Here is a 26,439-nt window from a genome sequence, read left to right as displayed (position 1 = left end):
CCTTCTTCCTGCTACCTCGGAGCTCTTTCTGAACAAAAGAAAGGCTTTTTAAAAGAGAGGCTTGGATTTCTCCCCCCCCCCTTTCAGATTGCTCTGTTTTTGTTTTTTTGTTCTTAAAATGCTTTTTTTTTGGTGGCAGTTGGGTCTGGGGAGGAAGGAAGTCTTCTCTCAGGGTGAGTTGCGAAGTCAGCCAATTACAGAGCAGCATTTACAGGGGTTGGACTTGATTTGAACTTGGGAGACTACTTTTCTGTATTCATGCCTCCATTAGCACACAGTTTCGTCCCTGATCATTCCAGCCAATGCATACAGTTTCTCCCAACCCGGGGTACTTTGATCCTGACTGAAATGGGGAATAGAGGAGGTTAAAGCAACCATGCATAAATGACTGCTGTCACCTGGAGATCAGATGTCATCCCAGGAGATCCCAGCTACCATCTGGAGGTTGGCAACCCTAGCTGCCCATCAGCCCAAATAGGTGCTTTCACTCAGCTTGGGTCCTGTTGACAAGAGACAGTCAGATGTTTGAATTAACAGAAACCTATGGTGTAGCCCAAACATAAGGATACTCAGGAAACAGACAGAAATAAGAGAATAATAACTTTTGGATACAGAGGTTCTGAAAATTGCATTTTGAGCACATTTCAGACGTGAGGCTACAGGGGTATTTTAGTTGTGTCTTTAAGAGTGCCGCATCGTAGCATCCCTGTTTCACAACTATGCACAGAACAACGTCTCCAGCTGAGCATCTATGATGGAAAGCTGACATTGCCCAAATACTTTGAGAGGAATCTCCAGAGAAAGTCAAGGCAACCGTTCAAAATGTGCTGCTTTCTCTTGTCATACACAATCTGTTTAAGTCAAAATGAAGAACCAATTCAAGAAAATACCAAGACCATGGTTACACAGCCTGGATAACCTACAAGAACCAATTCAAGGCTATTTGTGTAAAACGAACACTAAGTAGATACAGAAAGCGGAGCTTTTGTCACCCAACGGTAGTTAACAAGTGCTTCACCCAGCTGTTTCTCGGTTTAAAGAGAGAGAAAAATATGCATGCTTAGCTAAGGGAATAGGCAGAAAAGAGAATACGTATCAGAAGCATCAGTTCAACCCTAAAAATCTTCCCTGTGGAAAAGGATAGTTTCCCAGAACCACTGAACTCCTGTCCTTGAGGAGCACCTGCTCTTGTGGTTGGAAAGCACGTCTCAGCTCTGATTCTACAGCTCTAACTCTAGCATTAAGGGCTCATGACATTTCAGAGGTGGTGGGGTGTTTGGGGAAGGGGTGTGTGCAAAGATGTTTTATGCAGATTCACATTAATAATTTTGTTTGCACCATTATAATTCTTGCCCTGACCTGGATGGCCCAGGCTAGCCTGATCTCGTCACACCTCAGATGCTAAGCAGGGTCAGCCCTGGTTAGTATTTGAATGGGAGAGCACCAAGGAATACCAGGAGATGGAGACTAAATAACAATCTTTTGAAAGATGAGAAAATACAGGCTGGACTGACTACTCTCATTAAAGACTTTTTTGAAATAAATATGAATGGAGAAACCACCTTGAATACAGTATGGGACGCCTTCAAAGTGGTACTAAGAAGTTTTATGATACAGAAACATACGGCCTGGAGAAAGGCACAATTACAATTGACAAACAACATACTTTGGGATTTACAAAAATTAGAACAACAGTTAACTTTGGAATTGCAAGAAGATATGAAAAACAATATCAGGCTTAAGATATCCACCTTTAAACACCAGCTGAACTTGGTGGTTTCAGAAGAGATGAATAAAAATTTGAGACTTGCAAAACAAAAATATTTTGAAAAAGCTAATCGACCTGGTAAGTTTTTGGCTTGCCAACTAAGGGACTCTTTTCAAAAAAAGATCATAGCCAAACTACAGTCTATAAGAGGCCCGATCTATACTTCATCTGATATACAAAAAGAATTTGTATCATATTATACAAAGTTATATTGTCACAATCTCTGACATAATTATGGTATTTTGTGTACATGTGCAGAATTAATTCCATATAATTCCATATGTAAAGCTTGAACATATTACAAAACTACAGAGGTTTGTAATAAAAGCCTGTGTAAATGTCCTCAGAACAGCTTGCAAACTGCTGACAGTATTCTCTCAAGATTAGAATTCTTCAAGAGCAGCACTAACTTAAATTAATTTGTCCTTGAAGAAAACAAGCATGCACATTTATTTACCATACACAGTATGATGTAACTACAATTACATGTCAACCGCCAGCTGAACCTTGAAGGATACCTGCAGTCCTTTCTTGCTTTCTGTAAACCTTGCTCAAAGCTATGTACTGACCAACTGTCAGTAACTAAATGATTACAAAGTGACAATGTAAGCAATAATTGTGTTTTATGTTATACAGTTAAATATTGTGCTACAGACTTCTAAGTAGTCTCATTCAATGTGTATTGTTCTAACAATGAAGAAGGTATAAAAATTAAGTATATAATGTAATCCTGAAACTTAGAAATGATTGTTTATACTGTAAGCAAAATAGACTGAGAGTACAAGATGTCCATATATGGTTATGTATAACTAAACAGCAGCAGCTAAAACATAACTACACTGCCATGTTCTCTGTAAGAGGGGATGGAAATCTCCCTGCACTCTTAAGGGTTTGAAACAGTATAAATACAGCTAGAGTTCAGCCAGAAATTTCGAACCTTCCAAAGGCTCTCAGAAAAAGGCTGACTGGTATGTATGGTTTACCTTACTCTAGACTTTGTGAATTAGATACTTTGAACTGAATCAGAATAGTTTGACTGTTATATTTTATAAGTTGGATTTTGAAACTGAATAGTATGTAAGACTTGTTTGCTTTTACTGCATACATTGCTTCTACTGCATACATTGTAATACATACATTGTATTTTTACAAGAGTTTTTATAGAAGTGTTAAAGACTTAATAATCTGCATTTACATATATTTTACTAGAAGTATTTCAATAAAAAGACTTGCTTTTTAAAAGTAGGTAAAGTTGTTGAGGCTTGCTTACTCGATGATTGGCTGAATAAGATACCTTCACTTCTCAGTAAGTGAAACATTCTAAGAGCCTGTCATTTGAACAGCACGGCCCGCTTTAGTATCAAAAAGATGATATTTCTGATAAGAAGGTAGAAAAGTTCTTGAACTCTATAAATTTGAAAAACTCTCTTTAGCCCAACAACAAACTGTTGATGCCCCTATTACTATTGAAGAACTAGAGGAAGCTATCATTAAACAGAAGACGAATGAAACCCCTGGTCCGGATGGAATAACAGCTCTGTTCTATCGAATATTTAAAGGGAATTTATTGAATCCATTTTTGATGGTTTGTAATACAATATTAGATACTGGAATTTCACCTGAAACATGGTCACATGCTTTTATTTCATTGATCCACAAGTCTGGAAGAGATCCAGAAAAAGTATCAAATTATAGACCTATTTCTTAATTGAATGTGGATTATAAAATCTATGCCTCGATTTTGTCAAATAAAGTTAAACAATTTATTAAGGACCTAGTACATGAAGACCAAGCAGGCTTTGTACCGGGAAGACAAATTAAGGATAATCTTAGGATTTTATTAGATGCACTGGAATATTATGAACACCATAATCAACACAAAGCTGCTTTCTTTTGGATGCAGAAAAAGCTTTTGACATGGTCTCTTGGGACTTCATGAAAAAAATATTAGAAAAATGAACTTTGGGGAACGTTTTAGGAGAGGTATAACTGCTATATATATGAAACAACAAGCAAAGATTTTGGTCAATGAATCCATGTCAGATAATTGTGATATACAAAAAGGGACACGACAAGGGTGTCCTCTTTCACCACTACTCTTTATTTTGGTCCTGGAAACTTTCTGTTGTACATTAAGAGATATGGAAGCCATCTGTGGTCTACAAATAAATAAACATGAATTCAAGATGAGAGCATTTACGGATGACCTTCTGTTAATTTTGGAGGACCTGATTCAATCAATGGACAAATTATTGGATATATTGAATTTATATGGCCGAGTTTCAGGATTTAAGATCAACCAAGAAAAAACACAAACGATGTTTAAAAATCTTTCCGAAATAGAATAGAAAATTTTTGTAACAACTACTGGATGGGAGAAAGCAATTAAAATGAAATACTTGGGTGTTTCGATTTCTATTAAGAATGAAGATTTAATATGTAATAACTACTTCAAGCTATGGGAAACAATTAAAAAAGACATGATAAGTTGGTCTAATAAAAAACTCTCTTTTTGGGGACGTATTTCAGTGATCCAAATGAACATTTTATCGAGGATATTATTTTTATTTCAGAATTTATTAATCATCTCCCAAGTAAAATATTTTAAGGTCTGGAAGAAAGACTTATTACATTTCATCTGGCAGAGGAAAAAACCAAGAATTGCTTATAAATACCTTGTGGAATCTAAAGATAGAGGAGGCTTTGCACTACCTAATTTTCAATTATATGCTGCTTTAGCATGGCTTAAAGACTGGATTGAACTTTCTAACACACGACTACTTGACTTAGAGGGTTTTGATAATAGAAGTGGTTGGCATGGTTATTTATGGTATGATAAAATCAAAATGCATACATCATTTCAACAACATAAGAGTTAAATCCTCTTTATTCAGAACATGGAAGAAATACAAACACTTACTCGAACCGAAGACACCAATGTGGATATCATCACAAGAAATGTTGACCTTACGCCCACTTAGGCCTGCACAGTTTGTTATGTATCAGGAACGTTTGAAATGGGAGGGTAACAAATGTTTATTGAAAGATTATGAGGAAGTAAAAGACTTATTGACCTGGTTTCAATTTCACCAGATTAATTCTGTTTATTTACAAGATTCTAAAACAGGGTTTTCTAAAAATAAATCACCCTTTCACAAAGCATTATTGAATACAAATGATCACTTAATCTCCAAGATTTATAAATTATAATAAATTATTATTGGAAATTCATTGTGAACAAGACAGGATTAAACCCTCCATGATTACTTGGGCACAAACATTGGGCCATGATATACTACTGGACAAATGGGAAAGACTTTGGTCTCGAGATATGAAAATGATGCTTGTGCAATCTTTACGAGAAAACATTTATAAAATGATTTATAGATGGTATCTAACACCCAAAAAGATGGCGACAATTTACAATACAATGTCTCCAAAATGTTGGAAGTGTAACATAGAAACAGGTTCATTTCACCATATGTAGTGGACCTGCGACAAAGCAAAAAAAATTTGGGACATGATTTACAATGAAATAAGACTGATAAAACAGAACAATATACCTAAAACACCAGAGATGATGTTGCTTAGTATGATACCGAACTCTATTTTGACTCAAAGAACATTTTTAATGTATGCCACCACGGCTGCAAGACTGGTTTATGCAGCTAAATGGAAATCATCGGATATTCCAGACAAAACGGATTGGACACAAAAAATGTTGGAATTGGTGGAAATGGCTAAACTTACAGCATTGATTAACCAAAAAGACAATATACAATTTATGGGAGAGTGGGAGGCTTGGAGAATGTATTGTGAAAATGAATTGCAAATGGGGAAATTTGAGGGTTATTCTTTGATCTAATCCATTTTATACTATTTTAAAGGATGATTCTATAATTGAATATATACTCACTGGAATAATGGATTATATGGTAGATTATAGATACTTATGAATTATACATTTTTTATGAAACTTCTGATTGCTTTAAATATACTTACATATTCATAGTTATTTAGTAATATAAGGATTAGAACTGTTGTCAAAAGAGTATACAAATTTATTAAGAGATAGACGGAGATGAAGGGGAAGTCATATTTTTTTATCTTTTATATATTTGTAATTTCAACAATAATTAATTATTTTTTCTTTTTTACTAGATGACTTTTTATTATTGTTGATATGTGTGTTTATATGTTTTGGAAAATAAAAAAATTATTATATAAAAAAAGAAACTTTGCTTGGTGGTGTAGTCGGGTTCAGGCCACTATAACTGCTACATTAGCTTCATGGTCTTACTTGTCCCAGGTCACTTCTCCCAGTGCACCCAGCTCTCCCAGTACTACTCTAGTAACAATGTGCCGAAGTTTTTCTTACCAAAGGAGCTGACAGTCGAGACCATGATCTTCAGATGTATAACTCTCCCCCCCCCAGTTCCGCTCTGTAGTTTTTCTTTCTTTCTCATATTTATTCTTTTTTCATAGACTTTGTGCTCTGACTTTAGTTGCCTTTGTAGGATGGTTTTCTGATAAATGTTTGCAATTCTTGATATTTTGTTATTCATTGTGTGTGTGTTATAATATCTGATTATTTTCCTGGCAAATCATATGTTAGGGGTTTGGGGGAGGGAGTTGTTTTACAAAGAGTCCAGATTTCACAGCTGTCCGCCTCTTTTGTACATGAGACCATACTATAGGTAATTATTTTTGTGCCTGTTGTAAAGTATATAAATACTAAAGAAGGCAGGGAATAAATGGCTTTCTATCCATTCTGAATTCTCCCCTGATTTTTCTTTTCCACTCTATTCCCCACAACTGGAATGGAACACAAAACAGACAATTGGCTCAAAGCAATGAGACCCATTTTGCCAAAATCTCCCTATATTATGCTAGTCTTCTATTTAAAATAAATAACTCCAGGATATGCAGCTTCATTTAGTCTTTGTAAAAAAGAGAAAATATATATACAAGATACTGTGGAACATTTTAAAATGACAGACATGTGGGTGGGTACTGCGTTGATTACACAACAGAAAATTGCTGTAGATATCATTATTCCCAAAGAATGTGTACTTAGCTGAAATTTCTTTTTTTCTTTTTTGACTTTGGTTTGCTGTGTTTAAAAAAACCATTTCTGAAAGATGGACAAAAAACATGTGATTAGTGGTTTGAAGGGAAAAAACAACAAAGGCGCATCTAGAACACTAACAGCCTAAACCTACACAGGTTTGTGCAGAAGCAAATCTCACCGTATTCAGTTGGGTTTACTCCTAGGTAAGCATGCATAGGATAGCACTGTACCAGTGCCATCCTAAGTACAGGTATACCTTTCTAAGACAAGTGAAGGCAAAGAAAGGCTTAGAAGGGTATAATTCTACTTAGGAGGGCACTGTGAAAACTGAAAAGTAGAATGTGAAATGAAGCAGGTTTTTAAAAGACTGGGGCATGTATGACCTTAGAGAAAAAGCTTCCAACAACTACCAGAAGCCTTGAACAAAGATTCACTTTGCCACTGCACCCCATTCAGACTCAACCCAAACTCCATATAAATGTAAATCATATAATTTGCCCAGCTCCATGGGTTCCTAGGCTGACCAGGCTGTTATACAGTATATGCAGAGTAATGCACGAGACCGGAGACGGAGGTCCATCACAACCGTTTATTAACACACTAGAAGGCTCTGAACTGCAACTGTATAGAACTAACCTGAACTGAACTGTAAGGGCACAACACCCTGGCTTATATGCTCAAACCCAACCACCCAGAGCCACGCTCCCCAAGTCCGCAATTGGCCAGTAGTAGTCCATTGTCCAATGGGAACTCAGGAGCAAGCCAAGTCCATGATTGGGCAGCTTTAGACCACTGTCCAATAGGAACACACAGGCGAAGGAGCCTGGAGCAGACTTCAAGCTTCAAGCTTTGCTTTCAGTTGCATACATAACACCCCTCCCCTCTACGATAGAGCCTACCACCCCAATGCACAGTGTCCTGGGGGAAGTTGGCTGCGATCAAGTCCGATGAGAGCAGTGCGGTTCTTCCGCAGCTGTGGCCATACGAGCGGCTGCAGCTGGCTCAGTTGATGCAGGGACACCTGTTCCACTAGGTTCCCCTGGGGAGGGAGTCACACCCATCGTGGGTTGCTGGATTGGCTGCCGAGTTTCCCCTAGTCTGTACTCTGCCGATGCTGTAGGGTTGCTTACCAGAAGTGCCAGGTGAGGACCGGCAGGCTGTAGAATATGGCCGGACAGTGCAGGAATGGAAACGGTCTGTCATGCACTGGGCCCGGGTTGCCCATGCTGGCCAGGCCCATCGCTGCCACATCTCTGGAGCACGTCGGGCAGCTGTTGGTACAGGCAGATGCTTGTGCCGGGCGCTCGGGGGGCATCGACGCTTGATTAAACTCGATTGGGGCGATGACCCGGTGTCCCCAAGGCAGACTCACATGCTGGTGGGTCGCAAGCAGTGCGGATGCAGCGGCCGGCCAGCTTGACTTCCACCCCCTCCACACCCAGTTTGGAGGAGGTGATCTATTGCTGTGCGTGTGCCGCATGGAGCGGCGGCTCTGGCAGTGTCACCTCTCCTTACTGGCGCAAAGGGGACCCGACATGTGTCGCGCCAAATTGGCGCGTTCTGGACATTTAAAAACTTTGTTCTGATGGCCTCGAGCTGCGCTTGGTCGGTGCGCTGCACTTCAGTCACATGGATTCCCAGGGCCTGAAACTATTCAAGCCCCAGGAAACTTGCACGTTGCCCCTCAATGACCATGAGTCGCAGGTTGCTGGATAACTGCTTGTAGTGAGACAAGAGGCTTAGAGATAACACCAGCAGCTATGGATCCCACACAATTATAAACAGGCTGAGTTCATAAAACAGCAACTTACAATGAATTAGAATGGCCTCTTTCTCCTTGTAGACAGAAAACTTCCCATGCACCCACAGCCCCATAGCCTCCTGCCGGAACAGAGGACGCACCTGGTAAGCCTAACATTCGGGGGCCCCACACCGGCACCCGGGCTACTTACACCAGTGTTAGTGGCCCCAGCACTGGCGTGGAGGCCTGGACACCAGTCTCCGGATGCCGCTGCAGCAGAGCCGCCCCAGAACCCCGGTGGGGCCTTCTGACTGTGTCATTCCCATGGCATTCCCGGGGCATTCCAGGGGGAGGAGCTGCCATTAGGCAGCCTCCTGTCCCCTTTCAGCCCTGGATGCCGGCACCAAAAATGGCATTGCTGCACCTGCTTTTTTGCAGGCGCAGCCTCGCTATTCTCTATATGGGGCTTTTTGCCCCATTTTACACAAAAAAAGCTGCTTAAAAGCTTTTTTCGTGCTTTTGGCATGCAGGGAGCTTCTTAGGAGTTGCCGCAGTGGTGTCTCCTCCTCACTGTCCCGCATGCCGAAAGCTCAGGAATGGGCTGTATGTCATGGAAACTTAACAGAACAGGTCCACATGAATAAACCTACACCTCAACCACAGTTAATTTATGAGAAGAATGGGGGATATTGGCTTATAATCCTTCACTGGCATCCCCATTCAATATTCACTAGTCTCCATATCCTTAATGGCTTCTTACCCGGAGACCATCCAGGAGAGTTCACATTCATGGCTAGTACGATTGATTATATAGTAGTCTGTACTAGACTACTGCGGGATGTAAAATAATTTAAAATCCTACCCTATTTAGAGGGTGACCATCTTCCGTTATTCCTGCACTTATATATTCCTTTAAAACTTACTCATCTCATGCCAGGAAACCCAGTAAATTTAATTGCTGCCAATCAAGTAGAGTTAGATGGTCAGACCAGCTGTATGAGAGTCTAAAAGACTTTTTGGAGTTGTAGGATCTTCAGTCATTATGTGGAGCTTTTCTTAACCCCCCATTGGAACACCTACCAATTTCCTCATATGATACCCTAGTTCAGAAACTGCGACCTATTTTGTTTTCTCCATCAGCTAGGAATACTTTTTAGAAAAATGGTGTTCCTTTTTATTATGCATGGAAAACAAACCAACATTTTAACAAGCTGTGGCATTCTGTAGTACAAAACAGTATCATACTTAGAAAATACTAGAACAGCGCAAACATCTGCATGCATGTCTGGAAATACATCTTATTATGTTAAATGGGGACTTCTTATTACCCATAGAGCTGCAGCAGTAATCTATCAGAGGTTGCAACTGTGTCTACTGCATATCCATATACTTTAAATTACTATCTGAAGCATTTTATTTCTGCTTTAGCGACTGCAAATTAGTAATCTGTCAGTGTTTCCCTGCAGCAAAAGCCATGCTAGATATATCATACTAACTTCTGCAATGTTTTGTAAGCCTTTAAATGAATAACTCTATTATTGAGGGGAACTCTATTAATGGTAAAAGGTCTTGTTACCTTTTGCATAATGCAACTCTCCAGTCTCTGCAGAAAAGCCACAAAAGAAACCTCATTTACGTACAAATTCACCACAGCAAAACCACATGAGCAGCAAGGTGGAAATAACAGGCTTCTAAAATGCTCAGTTTACATAAATAGCTAGCAAACTCTACTTACAAACAAGTCAGTCAGAGTTTTAATAGAAGCATGGGAGTGATAGAAACTTGGGAGAGGAGAGCACCTCCCGTCTTTGCTAACAGCATCCAATGAGAGCTTTTGTAAATAAAATTTGTTTTAAAAATTATTTTGTTTTTAATGGGTTTTGAATAGGCATGGGGCAATTATGTAATCATATGTATTTTCTAACAGCAATTTCTGTTAGTTTTCAAGAGAAAGTTATAATTTCCAGCTCAGCAGAAATTGCACGTAATATTTTGTATACAAGAGATGCTTGATTATTATTATTATTACTATGTCAGTGGTAACCAAGACAGTTTGGTAAGGATTCTGGGGGGTCGGGGCATGATATGTCTTTGAAAAAGGGGGAGGGGTAATAATTTGGCAGTTTGCAAACACTGCCAAACTGAACATGAGTCAAGCTGTATATCCCCCACACAGAACATATGAGTAATGTAAATCTCAAATGAGTGCATGTTGGCCATTGCGGTATATAAATGCAGTTGGATATGTGTGTCCAGGACTGGCTCAACTCAAGTGGTGAGTATGCAGCATGCCAGGCTCAGACTGACCTTAGAGCCCCCATTGCGGGCTCGTGCTTGGGTATGGGCTGGAGGTGGCATCAGCTTGTGGCTGTGAGCTGAAAACGGGCCGGCGGCCGGCGGTGGGCTGCAGCCGTGTTTCTTCCTGGCCGGGCGTGGCTGGGAGCATGTTTGGACCTGCTCCCGAGGACCAGGGGTGCAGCTCCTTCCTTCGCCTGGCCCCTGGAGTTTCAAATGGGCCAATCGTGGCCCGAGGGGAGCAGGGGTGGGGCGGGCAGGGCGGGCAGACCTGGGTGTTTTCACTCCGGTCCGGCTTCCCTGTCTTCAAGGAGGCCCCCCTCAGCCAGCTCTCTTCAGTCGGCTCGCTGCTGTCTGCTTACGGAGCAGCAGAGGAACAGCGTGGCTTCATTAGCGCCGCGTGGCTTGGCTGTGTTGCTGGAGAGGGGTCTGAGTTGGGACAGCAGGAGGCCAGGCATAGCAGGCGGCGGCTTTCTCTTTACACACAAGTAGACTCACAGGGCCGATAACCTATCCCCCCCTTTTTTTTTTTTTTTGCTTCTTTTGGGTCTGTTAGGTTGGGCTTGTTGGTGTTATGCCTTTAAGAAGGGGAAGGATCAGAGTTGGAGGCCGTGGTGCTCATACCAGCTGTATTTATGGGAACACCAGAGCCAGGCCTTGGCCCCTCTGGACTCCTCCAGTTCTGGTCCCAAGACCTGAGCCTGGGGGTTCTGGAAAGCTTCTGGGAGTTGTCCTTCATGCAGCAGCACCAATATTATACCACAATTCGCTTGCTGCTCTCTGGGATCTTTCCAGGGAAGGGCAGCAGCATGTCAGTTGGGGGGGCGGGGTTGGAGAGCTCTGGATGTTGAGGCTCCAGATGATCGGGGGGGGGGGGAATTGTTGGAGCTCACAGGGTTAATTGCAAGAGAGGAAGGCTCTGCCCTTATTGCAGTGCTAACTGCTTACCCAAGGAGCAGAGCAAAGCAGATCAGGTGGAGCCATTGCTTTTAGCTTACACACAAGTAGACCTAGGTGGAGACGTTGCCTTTTGCTTACACGCGATAGACCTGGGTGGAAGTATTGGCTTTTGCTTACATGCAAGAAGATCCTCCTGGCACTGTGTTCCGAAGGAGGGGTCTGGCAAAGTTTGGCTTCTTACCCGGGGGTGGGGCCTCATTCTTTTGGGATGAAGGGCTGCTTCCATGGTGGCCAGCCTTGGTGCTTCCGCCTCTCGCTTTAGAACATGGCCAGGTGTGCCCACAGCTTATAGGGCACGTGCCCAACCATAAGAAAGCACCTGTTAACCTGTCCTTTTGTTTCAGCCCATGGGCGGAGAGGGGTCTGGACCCACGTGCGCAGCCTCAGGCACTGGGCTGTAAGGTGTGCAACATTTACAGGCCAGGGCGAGTCCCGGGGATGGATGGATCAGGTAGTGGTCCTTGCTTATATGCCCACGGTAGAGCCAATTGCCATTTTGGGGTCAGGAAGGAATTTCCCTCCAGGCCACATTGGCCATGGGTCCTGGAGGTTTTTTGCCTTCCTCTGGGCATGCAGCAGGGGTCACCGGGTAGTTCCACCTGAGCTGGGGTTTCCAGGCAGTTGGAAATTCCCCACGTTGTGCAGGGGGTTGGAGTGGAAGACCCCTGGGCAACTCCCATCTCTAGTTTAATGTGTTACTCCTTGTCACAGCTTACTCCGAGGTCTGGGCATCGGATGGATCCACTCGGGGCGGGGGCGGTGCTGGTGGAAACACCTCCCCTGTGGTGGGGCTCCCTCAAGGGGTCTATAGAGAGGAGCCATTCAGTGCATACCTGGCTCTGGGCTGCCGGCTGATGCTGGCTTTGCATTGTTTCTGGACCCCGGGACTTGCTGCTCATGAGCCCCTGGCTCGGCAGGCTATCTCCAGCAGGTTGCTGATACCAGCTGCTTTGGGTCTGAACTCCTGGAGAGGCCGTCATGGTGGGGCGGCCCACCTGGAAAAGGTGGACAGGGGTCAGCCTGAGAGCAGCAGCAGCAGACCTCTGCTGCCTTGGCAGTGGAGTTTCCCGGTACCAGCTGGCGGTGGGGTCCGATGTCCTGGAAAGATGGTCTTGGCAGGGAGCAGTTTGTCTGGTAAAAGTGGAACACGGGCCAGGTGAAGGGTCACTGCGATGCTGGGTAAGGTCGTTCTGGAACGGGGAGGTGCCGTGATTCAGCACCCGGACATTTCACGCTGTGTCGACTTCTTGTTTCGCCCACACGGGGTTCATCTGTCAGCACAGGGAATATGGACGGCTGGCTGCACGACAATTGGTATGGCCTGAAGGAGTGGTTCCAGCGCTAGGCACTGGTGGGAGGTGGGTGGGCCCGAGGGGGCGGGCCTGTCCAGCTCTTCTGGCAGTACAGCATGTACTGTGTGGGGGGAAAGCTGGCCTAAAGTAAACTGAGCAAAACTGAGTGAAAACGTTGTCTGGCTCCAACCCAGCAGTACTTGTGAGTGACCATGCATAGGATTGGGCTGAGCATCAAAGAAAGCCAACACACACTCCGAAAAAGGAGGAATAGTCCCGTCTATACCAAACAGACCATTAAGCGGCACCTTGCAATGCACTGGTAAAGATAAACATGGGGCACTTCAGTGCATTTCCAGTGTTATGAAATATTAAATGTTATTGCCTTAACAAAACAAAACAAAAATGTCTGGGGGTTTATTTGCTGGCTACCTGGTCTCTTTCCGTTTGTTTGCGTCAGCTGCTGATTTGCGTCATTGGTTGGTTTTGTGGTCATGTCTGTGGCCCACCAGAGACACCCTGGAGCATGAAAGAAGTTACCACAATAGTTCAGCATGCTAAGATCAACTAACGTGACCCAGTGTCCTTTTTTCAAAACACGCCACATAGAACAGTAACAAATGGCTAAATATAGCCTCAGGCTGCATGTTACAGTCAGATAAAACAACTTAGTATTGTATCATGTATGTGACCCTCCTATTCTAGCAAAAGAACATTTCATTATGCAAGGTGCACAGGGATTTTTGAAAAAAAGTGACTGTTTTTTAAAAATGTGTCTGCACGAAATCTTAAACTCTCAGCTAAATGTTAAACTTTAAACTTTCACCCACACCAATTTTTCCGTGTTTGATGTTTAAGCAGTCAGACTGAGGAGTGGATTGTGCTGATATCTAGATACTAATAGTGAAGTTGTCCACAGCTGAAGATACTTAAATCTGGTGACTGGAGCTGTGAACAGGCAAGACAGAACTTTCTACAAACCTGAAAAATGCCCCAGGTTTGCAGAAAAATGTGAAATTAAAAAAAAATATTAGAGGTTTGAAAAAGTCCAAAATGGTAAGAGAAGCACCTATAGCTTTAAGAAATGGATTCCCTCAGCTGACATTGTTATGCAAGCACATCATTCCTAGCTTGGAGCTTATGTGAGCAAAAGGCAGGGGGACTGGCTGGGCCCTTTCCAGGGCTGTTTCGGCCTTTAAGGGAGGGCTAATCGGGGCTAGGCCTGGGGGTAGGATTGCCAGCTCCAAGTTGGGAAATTCCTGGAGATTTTGGAGTGGATCTAGGAAAGGTGAGGTTGGGAGAGGGGCCTCAGCCAGATATGATTCCACAGAGTCCACCCTCCACAGCAGTACTTTTCTCCAGGCGGACAGATCTCTGGTGTCTGGAGATGAGTTGTAATTCTGGGAGGTCTCCAGGTCCCACCTGGAGGTTGGCAACCCTAGGCATGGCAGAAACCAGTGGGTGACCTGATGTCACTTGATTTGCATGATTCAACTAGACCTAGCTGCTTGCTATTGTTCAATAACAGACAACCTATGAAAGCCAGTGTCGTGCAGTGGTTAGAACTTCAGAGTAATATCTGGGGGACCCAGGTTCAAATCCCCATCTGGTTGTGGAACCTCATTGGGGGATTTTGGCCCAGTCATATACTTTCAGCCTAACCTACCTCATAAAGTTGTTGTGAGGATAAAATGGAGGAGAGGAGACTAATGTAAGCTGCGTTGATCCCTACTGTGGAGAGAGGTGGGGGATAAATGAAGTAAATAAATAATAAATATAGTTGAAGATGGGAGGCAGGTAAAAGGTAGGCTGGTGAATGGCTGAGAAGGAGAGAAGGAGGCAGGGAAAGAGGAGAGAATATGGGGGTTGCTGAGGGAGGGAAAGGAAATAGAAAGTGAGGTGCCACCTTGTAAGTCCTTGAGGGTGTCATGGGCTGCGACCATATAACCAGAATTTTGATATGGAAGCATGTCCCATTAGGTTTCATAAGGCTTAAATATATTGAAAAGATGTAATCACTTCATAGACTGGGACTGAATAAGCTCAAGGCTTACTTGCTATTTAGAAGTAGCAAGCCAGATTCTGCTGTTATAGTTATTCAATAGAAGCAATCCAAGATTCTTGTAAACTAAAATAAACTAAAATACCTGTGATAGTATTAAGCTCAAGGTTGGTAACCTATTATGCCATTCAAAGTCTTGATATTGTAATTATTTAATACTACTGTCCCAGCTGAAGGTCATAGCTGTACTCAGAAGCACTAAGTTAGACAACCAATGCAGATGTCAATTAGGTGCATAGTCTAACTATTATTGACCTGCTGACTGACTGTTGGAGGTAGGCAAGCTCATAGTCGAGTACTGCTTGTAAGCCTACTGTTGACTAGATCAGCATCAATCCAAGGACACTGGGAAGATATAAATAGAGACCTTTCTCTGACTACAGGTTAGAGAAGATCCTGATGGTCTGAACATGCTGACCTATGGACTTCCTCCATCTACCAGAGATGTAAAACTCTTGGCAGCTTAATTCTTGCGTGAATTAGGAAATCTGATTCTTGCGTGAATCAGAATTACATTTATTCTTGTCTCTGTTTCTGGAGAACTCTTACAAAGAGAGTTATTATGCCACACAGTCTGTCTTTCTGAAGACTGATTGTCTGGAGTAACTGTCTGTACAAATGCTTCCTCCTGAATGTGATGAAGGCTTTTATATTCTAAGGATTATAAAAGTATGGCTCTTACCATCTTTGAATATGGTGACATTGAGAACTCATTTGTTCTAACAAAACTAATGTCTTCTCATAAGATCTATCTTATATACAGACTTCATAGTTCTGTGAGGATTCCTGACCTCTCTGTGCAAACTCCATAAAATCACTTGCTCAGACAGTCATGCAGAAACAAGAAACTTTAATTGGAAGCTTCAGATGATACAGGCCGCACACTGGTAAAGTTGCAAGTGAATACAGATTCACAAAGACAGAATTATAACCCCTACAGGGAAGCAGATGTCAAACGTATGTTATGGGAATCTACGAGATAATTGTGCATGGTTCAAAACATCAAAGAACCCAGAGCTTGTTAGTACTATCTACCCACCAAGGCCACAGTGGTGGAAGGGAGTCAGTGAGAGCAAGGGAGGGACGTGGGAAGTGGGAAGACATTCCAACCTGGGGTCCGTCAGACCCTGCGCCAGAACCAAGGAAAGTCAAGAGGCCTTGACTGCTTTTACGAGCCCAGGGGGGGGGGGAGAAAACATACAAGGCAAAGGCCTACCCAAGGCAAGGCATACAGACCCTCACAAGTTCTGATAGACAAGATGTAAATGCAGCTTCTCTAAAGAAGCCCATTACCAGGGCATATTTCAGGGGTTTCTCTACACAAGGTGAGAGCACTGAATATGTTCTGCAGTCAGTTCTAAGACTGAGGTCTGACACAGAACTGTCTGACATACACAGGCATACATATACATGCATTACAGCCAACAATGGCTTACACATAGAATTACTCTAATTGGAATACATATAATTGAAATACATGGATGGAGATCCATGGAGCCTTATTCTCTTAAACTGAACTATACTCAGTATCTCTCTAAAGATTGGCACTGCCAGAGAGACTGTAGAGTTTTATACTCTACACATAATGTTAAGCTTTAGACATAGTAACAGCAAATACTGATTAATTACAGTATAGTTAACCATCAAAGTGGCTCTTAACTATGCAGCAATGCTTATATCAAATGCATGCTTAGAAATGGCTTTCACATAGCTTTTTCTAATCTGAACATGGGCTTCAGACCCAGAAACCTCAAATATATAGAGACTCTATGGTCTCATGACTTCAGTCACAAACAGACTGCTGGAAGAGCAGTAGAACCAGCTCTAACATGAAACTATGGAACCAAAGAGATGTCTCCTACTAAAAGCATTGAAATAACAGAATAATACTTAGAGAATACCTGAAGGAAATCTATTCTAAATGAACTCAAAGAATCCTTACAGAAACTCTGCAATGACATAACTGGGTAAAGTATGTCTTATATTTAAATATTTTGAAGTAGAATACTTATTCAATGCACTAACCATTATTTTACAAGATTTCTGTAAACTGTATTATTTCCTGAATGAAATATATACTTGGAAAACTCTCATATAGAGTTATAGAGATTGTTGATATTGCTAATATTGCTTGCATATGTTTTGTTCCTGTTGAACTAACTAATATAGTTTTTATTTCTGTAATTATTTACATGCTTCCCTCCTGCCTCACTGGCCGAGTTCACGGGAACCCGTATTCCTTGCCCCTCTTTCCCAGTACCTTAGCCTACGGAACTCAGGACAACTCCGCTCCAAAACAGGTGAAGTATTTCCCACCATTGTGGGCCTGTCACATTGGCAAAAGTCTCTTTTTACTACCTTTGCTCCTAGACTCTTTGTGTGTATGTCTGTATTGCCACATTGAATGCTTGAACTACATAAACTCTCTTAATTTGGAATCCCTTGCCTCTGTCATTATTCTAAGGTCACAGATTCCGTCTCTGGTATACATTGGTTGCAATCCTGCTATATAAATATTGTAATTGCCATATGCGCGCTAATTCCCCAATCAAAGTGCATTTGGCTAACACTGTCCTCTGGGGCCTCGAAAAGTAGATGAAACCAATAATTAAAGGCACGTACCCAGCTACAAGCTTCTATTGAGCTAAGACCAAACTCATAACGAAGGGCTGATAATGAATTCCAGTATTTTCTTTCATTTAACTGTCTTTGATATTTGAAACAGCAAGACTTGGGGGTGGGGGCTTCTTCGGCTGGCTTGCAAGCTGGATAAGAGCCTTCAAGGGCCTGATTCACTATAACGCAGCTTCATGTGTTCCCTGTGATGCCATCACATGCTAGCAATGCCCTCTACGTTGGGCTAACGGGCCAGTCCCTGCGACAAAGCTTGAATGGACATAAGTCATCATCGTCATCATCATCACTACCTTTATTAGGCATTTACATCAGTATGCAATAAACAGAATTACGAAATCGGTTAAAACAGATTACATTAAAAGGACATTACTTAGAAGTACATACAAACTGCTCGCGAATCCTTTTTGCAGACAGGAGAAAACTAGCTACTTGTTGGGTATCAGATAAAAGGTACATCACCGACTGCTGATCTGAAAGACTCTGATCACTAGGCAGTAGGGGTTTAATATAAGTATTCCTTGGCCTCATGTAAAGCTGGCAGTACAACAGCATGTGGGTTAAGTGTTCAGGGTCCCCAGTCTTACATGGACAATACCTATCAATAAAAGGGATTCCTTTGTATCTTCCTTGTAGGATAGCTGAGGGAAGAATGTTAAGTCTAGCGAGCATGAAAGCTTTGCAAATGTCCGGTGACTCCAAATAAGACAAGTTGGAAACTGCAGCTCCATAAGCCGGAGTAATACCATGAAACATGGGGGAACAGTGTCTATTAGCTAGGGGGGTTAGGGTCTGCATTTCTATATCTAGTAGGCGCTGACGTGTCAATCTAAATGCTTGCTCTTTCCCAAGCATAAAAAGAGAATCAAATGGGATACCGACAGACTTGATTTTCCTGATAATTAATTTCGACCACTGGCTTATGTAAGAATCTCCCAGCAATGCGGGAATATAGCCAGGGTATTCAGTTAGAAAGTGCAGACGTAACCAGAACTTAATGGTCTGGATCCAAGCTCTGGTCTCCAAAAAACCCTGATCCGTCTCAAGGCACAGAGCTGCATACCCTACGCAATTGGGGACACCAAGAATGTGGTGTAAGAAGGTGGACTGAATCCTCTCAGTGTCCTGATTAAAGGCATTTACCCAAATAGGAACTCCATATAGGAGTTGGGAGATGGATTTAGCCTTAAACACTCGTAAGGCAGCAGGAACTAATTGGCCACCATAAACATAAAAGAAACTAATTGTGGCCTCGTTATTACATTTAGCTGAAGATACAGCATAGTTCCTGTGAGTTGTCCAATTTCTGTTGTATTGGAAATTCAGCCCCAAGTATCTAAATTGTTTCACTTGTTCAATTTTGTGCCCTTTAATTGTCCAATCGTGACACCTCCAAGATTTAGAGAAGACTAGGATCTTAGATTTCTTGTAATTGATGAATAAGTTGGCATTGCAATAGCTTACAAACATGGACAGCAGCTGCCTTAGCCCCTTCTGTGTTAGTGATAATGTCAGATTTCAGCAAACCTACGGCGTCTCAGGCAATAGAACTCAAATCCAGACGGAGCAGTGATTCAGAGAGTTTATTCATGAGGTAGTAGTTTCAGCAAGATGGAGAAGGTTAGAATACAGAGCATTGGGACATTGCTATATTTATAGAACGGATACAATGGATGAGATTGAGTTACAGCAATACAAAGGAAACAATGAGATTTCTTTCTCCCGGTAACGACTTCAGCAAACCAAGTACTGGGTACTTAAGGGCAATCAGAGAAGGGGCTGGTGGGGTTCCTGGCATTGTGAGCGAGGACCGGTATCAGATGAAAGATTTACACGGGCGGGTCTCCATACCATTGTAGATCTCTGACCGGAGCTTGTGGCTCGTGTGCAAAACAGGAGGGGAGGGGGGAGTGCATGGAAGGATCCATATTGGTTACAGGGGAACCATCTTGTTTGGCCCATGCTGTCAGAAACCCTATCTGACAGATAATACCACAGCATCATCGGCATACAATAGTAGGGGGATGGAAGAAGGGCCCAGCTTGGGGAAATGGCCATCTACTGTTGTTAACATAAGAACATAAGAAAGGCCCTGCTGGATCAGACCAAGGCCCATCAAGTCCAGCAGTCTGTTCACACAGTGGCCAACCAGGTGCCTTTAGGAAGCCACAAACAAGACGACTGCAGCAGCACCTTCCTGTGTTCCACCACACCCAAAATAATAGGCATGCTCCTCTGATACTAGAGAGAATAGGTATGCAGCATGACCAGTATCCATTCTAACTAATAGCCGTGAATACCCCTCTCCTCCATGAATATGTCCACTCCCCTCTTAAAGCCCTCCAAGCTGGCAGCCATCACCACATCCTAGGGCAGGGAGTTCCACAATTTAACTATGCGTTGTGTGAAAAAATATTTCCTTTTATCTGTTTTGAATCTCTCGCTCTCCAGCTTCAGCAGATGACCCCGTGTTCTAGTATTATGGGAGAGGGAGAAAAACCTCCCTGTCCACTCTCTCCAAACCATGCATAATTTTATAGACCTCTATCATGTCTCCCCTTAGCCGCCTTCTTTCCAAGCTAAACAGCCCTAAGCGTCCTAACCGCTTCCCATAGGACAGTTGCTCTAGTCCCTTAATCATTTTGGTTGCTCTTTTCTGCACCTTCTCAAGCTCTGTAATATCCTTTTTTAGGTGTGGTGACCAGAACTGTACACAGTATTTCAAGTGTGGTCTCACCATAGATTTGTTAAAATAATTTAACGTTGAGTCAAGGTCATTTATAAAGAGGTTAAAGAGGTAGGGGGACAGCACACACCCCTGTTTCACTCCCTGGTTGGTAAGACATAAGTCTGACGCCAGAAACTACAACATTCAGAAACCAGTGGGGGAACATTTTAACCTTCCGGGACACTCAGTTGCTGCTTTAAGAGTAGCAGTTCTCTTACAAAGGGAATTCAAAGGGAGATTAGAGAGACTGCTGAATCACAATGATTAATGAAGCTCAAGACTATGCATTCTCACGAACTGAACAGAGATCTGGCATTCCTGTCTCGTTACCAATGCTAATTTCTCCACGCCCATTACCCCTCTGCATATCACACCTAATCCAATCACACCTACTAATGTCATTTACTTGCTTTTGACATTTCCATTGCCATTGTGTGTCTAATTCACTGGTCTACTTAAGGACAGATGGAATCACATTCTAGCTGTATCCAAAGAAGTGAGCTGGGGCTCACGGGAGCTCATCCCCTGCCAGAGGTTTTGTTAGCTTTTAAGATGCTACTGGACTCTTGCTCTTTTCTACTGCCAGTGTATTGGGTGGTGATTCTTAGAGGTTCACGGATGGGCTTACCTCTGTGGAGTAAAGACTCGTTGACAGGCATACATAGAATACAAATACGAGATACACATGTTTTATTTTGTAACTATATAAAAACAATATATACACACTATCACAAAAGCTGAGATTACTACAAATAATATAGAAGGAATCAAGCCATGACCACCTTTACAGATAAAACAGTAAACATTACTTTGCCCAGTAAAAGGAAAAAATATCTCAATGGTAAATATAAGTATTTGCAATATATAAAAAGAATATGGAATGTTAGTTAATGATCATCTGAATATTTTTAAAACTAACCTCTTATAATTCTTTAGTTCACCATTATAGTTGTATTTATCCACATATTAAAATAACTTCTAACACAATATGACTGACTAGACATGATGCATAATTCTACTAAAATTTTACTAATTGTCCACAATATTAGTAGTAGTAGTAGTAGTAGTAAAATTTATTGCGGCATTTCGCCAATAGAAAGTTAAAACAAACAGTACAAAGATTTTTCAGAAGGTAACTTAAAAACTATATAGGTTATATCATAGCAGTTTAAAAAGAAACATACATTTAAACTGTTTTGTAGTAAAATAGAATACAATATCCATTTGCGCACTATTTGCAGGTTAAATTTAATAATTTCTTTGGGAATTCACCTAACAAGACTTTGACGAACTTTATAAATTATAGCACAGAATTTGGCAACCTCTCTAGTTCAGTATGGATTCTCATCCGAAAGAAGCTTTCTGATCCGAAGTTTGTCAGAGTATCCTGAAATTTTATCTGCCAGAGGTCGAATTAGTTTAAAATGGGCTACCTTATAAAATGAGCATCGTAAAAACACATGTTCCAGTGTTTCGACTTCGCCAGAATTACATGGGCAAAATCTCTCTAAACTTGGAGTCTTATTAAATCTCCCCTGTAGAACTGCCGAGGGTAAGGCCAAACACCTGGCTAAGGTAAATGCCCTCCTATGGCTATAAACTTCTAAAGAAGAGAAATAGGCAGCTGGGGCAGGAATGTATCTAGTCATAGGGGCAGACATGAATACAGGTGATTTTGACAGATGATACTGCCATTCAGTATCTTTGACTCTTTGAATTATGATTTTCTTTGATTGGTCTCTGCCCAACTCTAGTAAGGCCTGTGGGGAGAGACCAAGACTCTCCAACTTGCTTCCCACCGTCTTTTGCCACTTAGATTCAAAGTTGTCAATTCAAATCAGAGGAAGAAGGCCATGGGGATTGGATATCGTCCTTAGCCAAAGAAGGAAAGATGATATGCATACTCTAGCTTCTACTCGCAATATACCCGTTTCTAGATGTGCCAAAGAATTTGATACGCATCTGGGGACCTGAAAGGCCAGTCTGAGAAACTTGGACTGGACTCGTTCCAAAGGTGCGAAACAGGAAGAGGTGGGTCCAAGATGTGTTCCATAAAGCAATTGTGCCATTGTTTTGGCCTGGTAAAGTTGAGAACTGCTGGAACAAGGTGTGCCCCCTTTGTACGGAGGAATTTGATTCTACTATAGGCTGATCTGTCACTTTTGATCCTGAATCCTGTATAACTACTCCCAAATACCTAAAACTGTTTACCTGCTCCAACCTATGCCCTTTTATATGCCAGACTCTAGATTTTGGATGGTTGCCAAAGGCCACTATCTTTGTTTTTTGATAATTTATGGTTAGTTTTTCATTATCACAATGTAAGGCAAACCTGGTCAAGGCTCTTCTAAGACCTATAGGGGTCCTGGATAATATAACAGTATCATTGGCATACAATAATACCAAGCTATGTCTATGCGCCAATTTGGGAGGTTGCAAGTCGGCTGCGTTTAGGCAATTTGGGATGTTGTTTATGTAATAGCTAAATAGTGCAGGGGCTAAAAGATAGCCCTGCCTGACTCCCTTATAGGTATTGACGGCATCTGTGAGCTGTCCTTCTCTGTTGCATCTTAATGTGGTCTGATTATGAAGGGCACGTATGAGAAAAAGAAGCCTCCTGTAATGGAAGAGGATTCCCATTTGGCCCATAATAGAGATCTGGAAATAGAGTCAAATGCCGCCTTTAAGTCGATAAAGGCGGCATATAATGAGGGTTTTCCATTTGAGGAGTATTTTTCTATAAGGTGTTGAAGGGTGAGGCAATGGTCTATTGTAGATCTCCCTTCCCTAAATCCAACCTGTTCCTGAACTATTATATCTTCTTGATCAAGCCAGTTGACAAATTTTTCTAATAGGTGTCTTGCATATATTTTACTTCTAATGTTCAGGAGGCTAACGGGTCTATAATTCGAAGGATCGTCTCTCCTGCCCTTCTTAAAAAATGGGACCACTACAGCCAACCCCCAGTCCTTTGGGATTTCGCCTGTTGTATCAATATAGGTTAAAAGTGATGATAGAAAAGGGCCCCACCATTCAATGTTTTCTTTAAAAAACTCTGGGGGAATACCATCCTGGCCTGGTGCTTTGCCCCTTTCTAGCTGGCCGGTAAGTGATTTCATCTCTTTTAGCGAGACAGGAGGCCATGATGGATATTTTATTAACTCTAATGTAGAGAGAATCGGTGGTTGCTCATCGGCATACATATTCTGAAAGAAGGTCCATCTATCAGGGGGAATAAGGGAGTCTAAAGGAGAAGTGTCTTTCGATGCTTGACCTGAGGTCAGTCGCCAGAAGAGGGCTGTGTTTTTATCTTTGGCTGCCTTAATCAACGTACTCCATAGTTCTCTGGTGTATTCCTTTTTTTTTTTTTTAAGTAGGTGTTTATAGGCTTTTTTCTGGGTTGATAGAAAATGGGAAGCTTCCTGTCTTTGTCCTGACTGCATGCCTGTAAATTTTTGGTAAGCCAAATGTAGGGTCCTTTTTGCATTCAAACAATCTTTATCAAACCAAGGTTTAGATTTGTAAAGTCAAATCAGCCTAGTATGTGTATTTGTATATAGCATAGGTCTCAGTGTCTGAATGAGACTTTCATATATTGTTAGCAGATCCTGACTAGAACTTGGTTTTAAAAAGGCCATACAGTAAAACTGTAGATCTTCAGTAGCTATAAAATCTTTCAATTTTTGAAGAAGGCTATTTGACCATCTTACTCGGCACTCTTTTTGTTCTACGGGGCACATCTGACAAGGATAGCGAGTTGCAGAATGGTTTGAAACAGATGGAAATGCCATCTGGAGAAACAGAGGGAAATGGTCACCCTCAAAGTATGGGAGTATACCAAATGTTGTTACCGTGGGCAGTAAATAAGAACAAACCATCATGTAGTCTAGTGTGCTGGATCTGGCACCCGCCATAAACGTGAATTTCCCTGGATGGTCCCCTTCAAAGGATCCATTTAATATATGCAATCCCAATTTAAAAGCCACCTTAGCCGGACATATACCGAAATAATTTGAGCGCTGGTCTTTAAAAATGCGTGGGAGTAAAGGGCTCATTTGTTCGTCCTCTGCAACTCTAATTTGGGTTTTATATTTGGCTTCAAGACATCGCCAGGTCCCATACGGGCATTTAAATCGCCTAATAGCAACATCATAGCTTCTGGATGTTCTAAGAATAGAGATAGGACATATCTCTCTAAGGCTACCCAATGTCCTTCAATTTCAGCTTTTCATTTCCCAATATTAGAAAATTGAGTTTTCCCCATCTCATTTGAGCAATATTGAACAGTGTACCATTAAATGTTTACAAAAGTTTCTACATTTCATATCATTTTATAAATTCCACATCGCTATACTGCTTGCTGTTCCCTCCCCTCTCCTCTCTATACTCTCCAGCTTCTTGTAGGCACTTGCAGGAGGGCAGGGACAGGCCAAACTACAGTTTGAAAGTGTATCGTGCTAACATAATTTGTTCATTACTCCCTATCCATAAAATAAATGTGCAACACAGACTCTAAAGTAATTGGAAAGAGACAGTTTACTAGCCGCTTGGACTGTTTAAGTTAGTGGTGCTACTTCGGTAGAACTACTTTGTGAACTTCCTTATATGGTGCAACATTCAACTTTTTGGAAACGTTTGCAGAATAATACTAGTTTGATACAGATGAACAAAGTCTCAAGTTAGCTTCTTCCCTTTTTAAATAAGGATTGGACCCAACGAATGTCAGTTTTGATATGGCACAGTAACTTTTCCTGATAATTGTTTTGCGATTAACTTTTCTTCTGAACAAATGCATGCAGAGTTCAGAGTTGGCATTTGCTCCATCACAAAAACGGACTAAAATTAAATACCAAATCTCAGATAAGGGGGCAAACTTCCATGTGGAATCTTCTTCCAGAGAAGTTGAGACAGACACGGCGGCTAAATCATTAATTATATCATCAAACATCCTTTCTTCTTCGGCATGCCTCTTCAGTACCGGAATACGGTCGTCTGTTAGAACCTGACTGTGATCTGCATTCAGGTCATCTAAGATGTCTCTACACGTTTCGTGCATATATTTTTGACACCCATATATTTTTGACGCCCGTCAATCACCATTTGATCAGTCTCTACCACAGTGACCAGCTTTGGTTTCAGCTTGACTATCTCATACAGTATTCTACCATCCAAATATGAGTACTTCTTGGTCAGTGCAGTCTACCTTTCCAGTGCCCATTATAGCTTGTGCTGATGCCAGGTCACTCTCAGCGATAGTAACATCCCCAATGAGGAGAAGAATATTTCCAAACTGTTTGGAATGTAACATTTTTAGATTTTGGTAAGCAGAGTAGCCACCATAAGCAGCAGCATCGATGTCTTCTTCCATGAATCGTCCATCTGCTGTGGGCCAGTCTTGATCAATGACCTCTCCTGGCAGTCGCTTCGCCCCTTGGATGTCCTTGTGAACCAGTTCTTCCATTCTTTCTTCAACCTTGTTTGGAGGCTGCCCTGCTTCTTCTTCTCTTTCATGCCATTGCCACTCCGAACATCAACCAACGCCAACCCATGAGGATATATTCTCAGATTGGCAAAACTGACATTTTAATTGACGTTCGATGCTAAAGAACCAAGATCTCCCCAGTTATGAATAGTCTCCATCATTCCCTGCTCTTGGAACATGAACTGTGGACCTTTACGAATGGCATTACCATCAGTTTGTTTAAAAAAGAAATGCTGCCATTGGAAAGTCTCATTTGCAAGCACGGGCTGGCACTTTGAAGCATTTATGGGGGTACAAAACGGACCTGCTCCAAGGGTGAAGAAGGCCCTTGCTCGAGCCTACTTTTGGATGTTTAGTGCAGATCATATGGTGGCGGGAGGTGTTCATGAAAAACTGTCTCCTTGCT

General features: G+C 42.0%; 1 pseudogene; it reads right to left on the bottom strand.

The window, feature by feature from the left end:
• Nucleotides 1–10,888: 10,888 nt before the first annotated feature.
• LOC130480075 (uncharacterized) lies at nucleotides 10,889–26,420 on the bottom strand (annotated as a pseudogene).
• Nucleotides 26,421–26,439: the final 19 nt, after the last annotated feature.

This window comes from Euleptes europaea, chromosome 7 (genome assembly GCF_029931775.1).
Source record: "Euleptes europaea isolate rEulEur1 chromosome 7, rEulEur1.hap1, whole genome shotgun sequence".
NCBI lineage: Eukaryota > Metazoa > Chordata > Lepidosauria > Squamata > Sphaerodactylidae > Euleptes > Euleptes europaea.
Note: the sequence above shows the minus strand (reverse complement) of the source record. Positions and strands in the feature narration are given on the sequence as shown.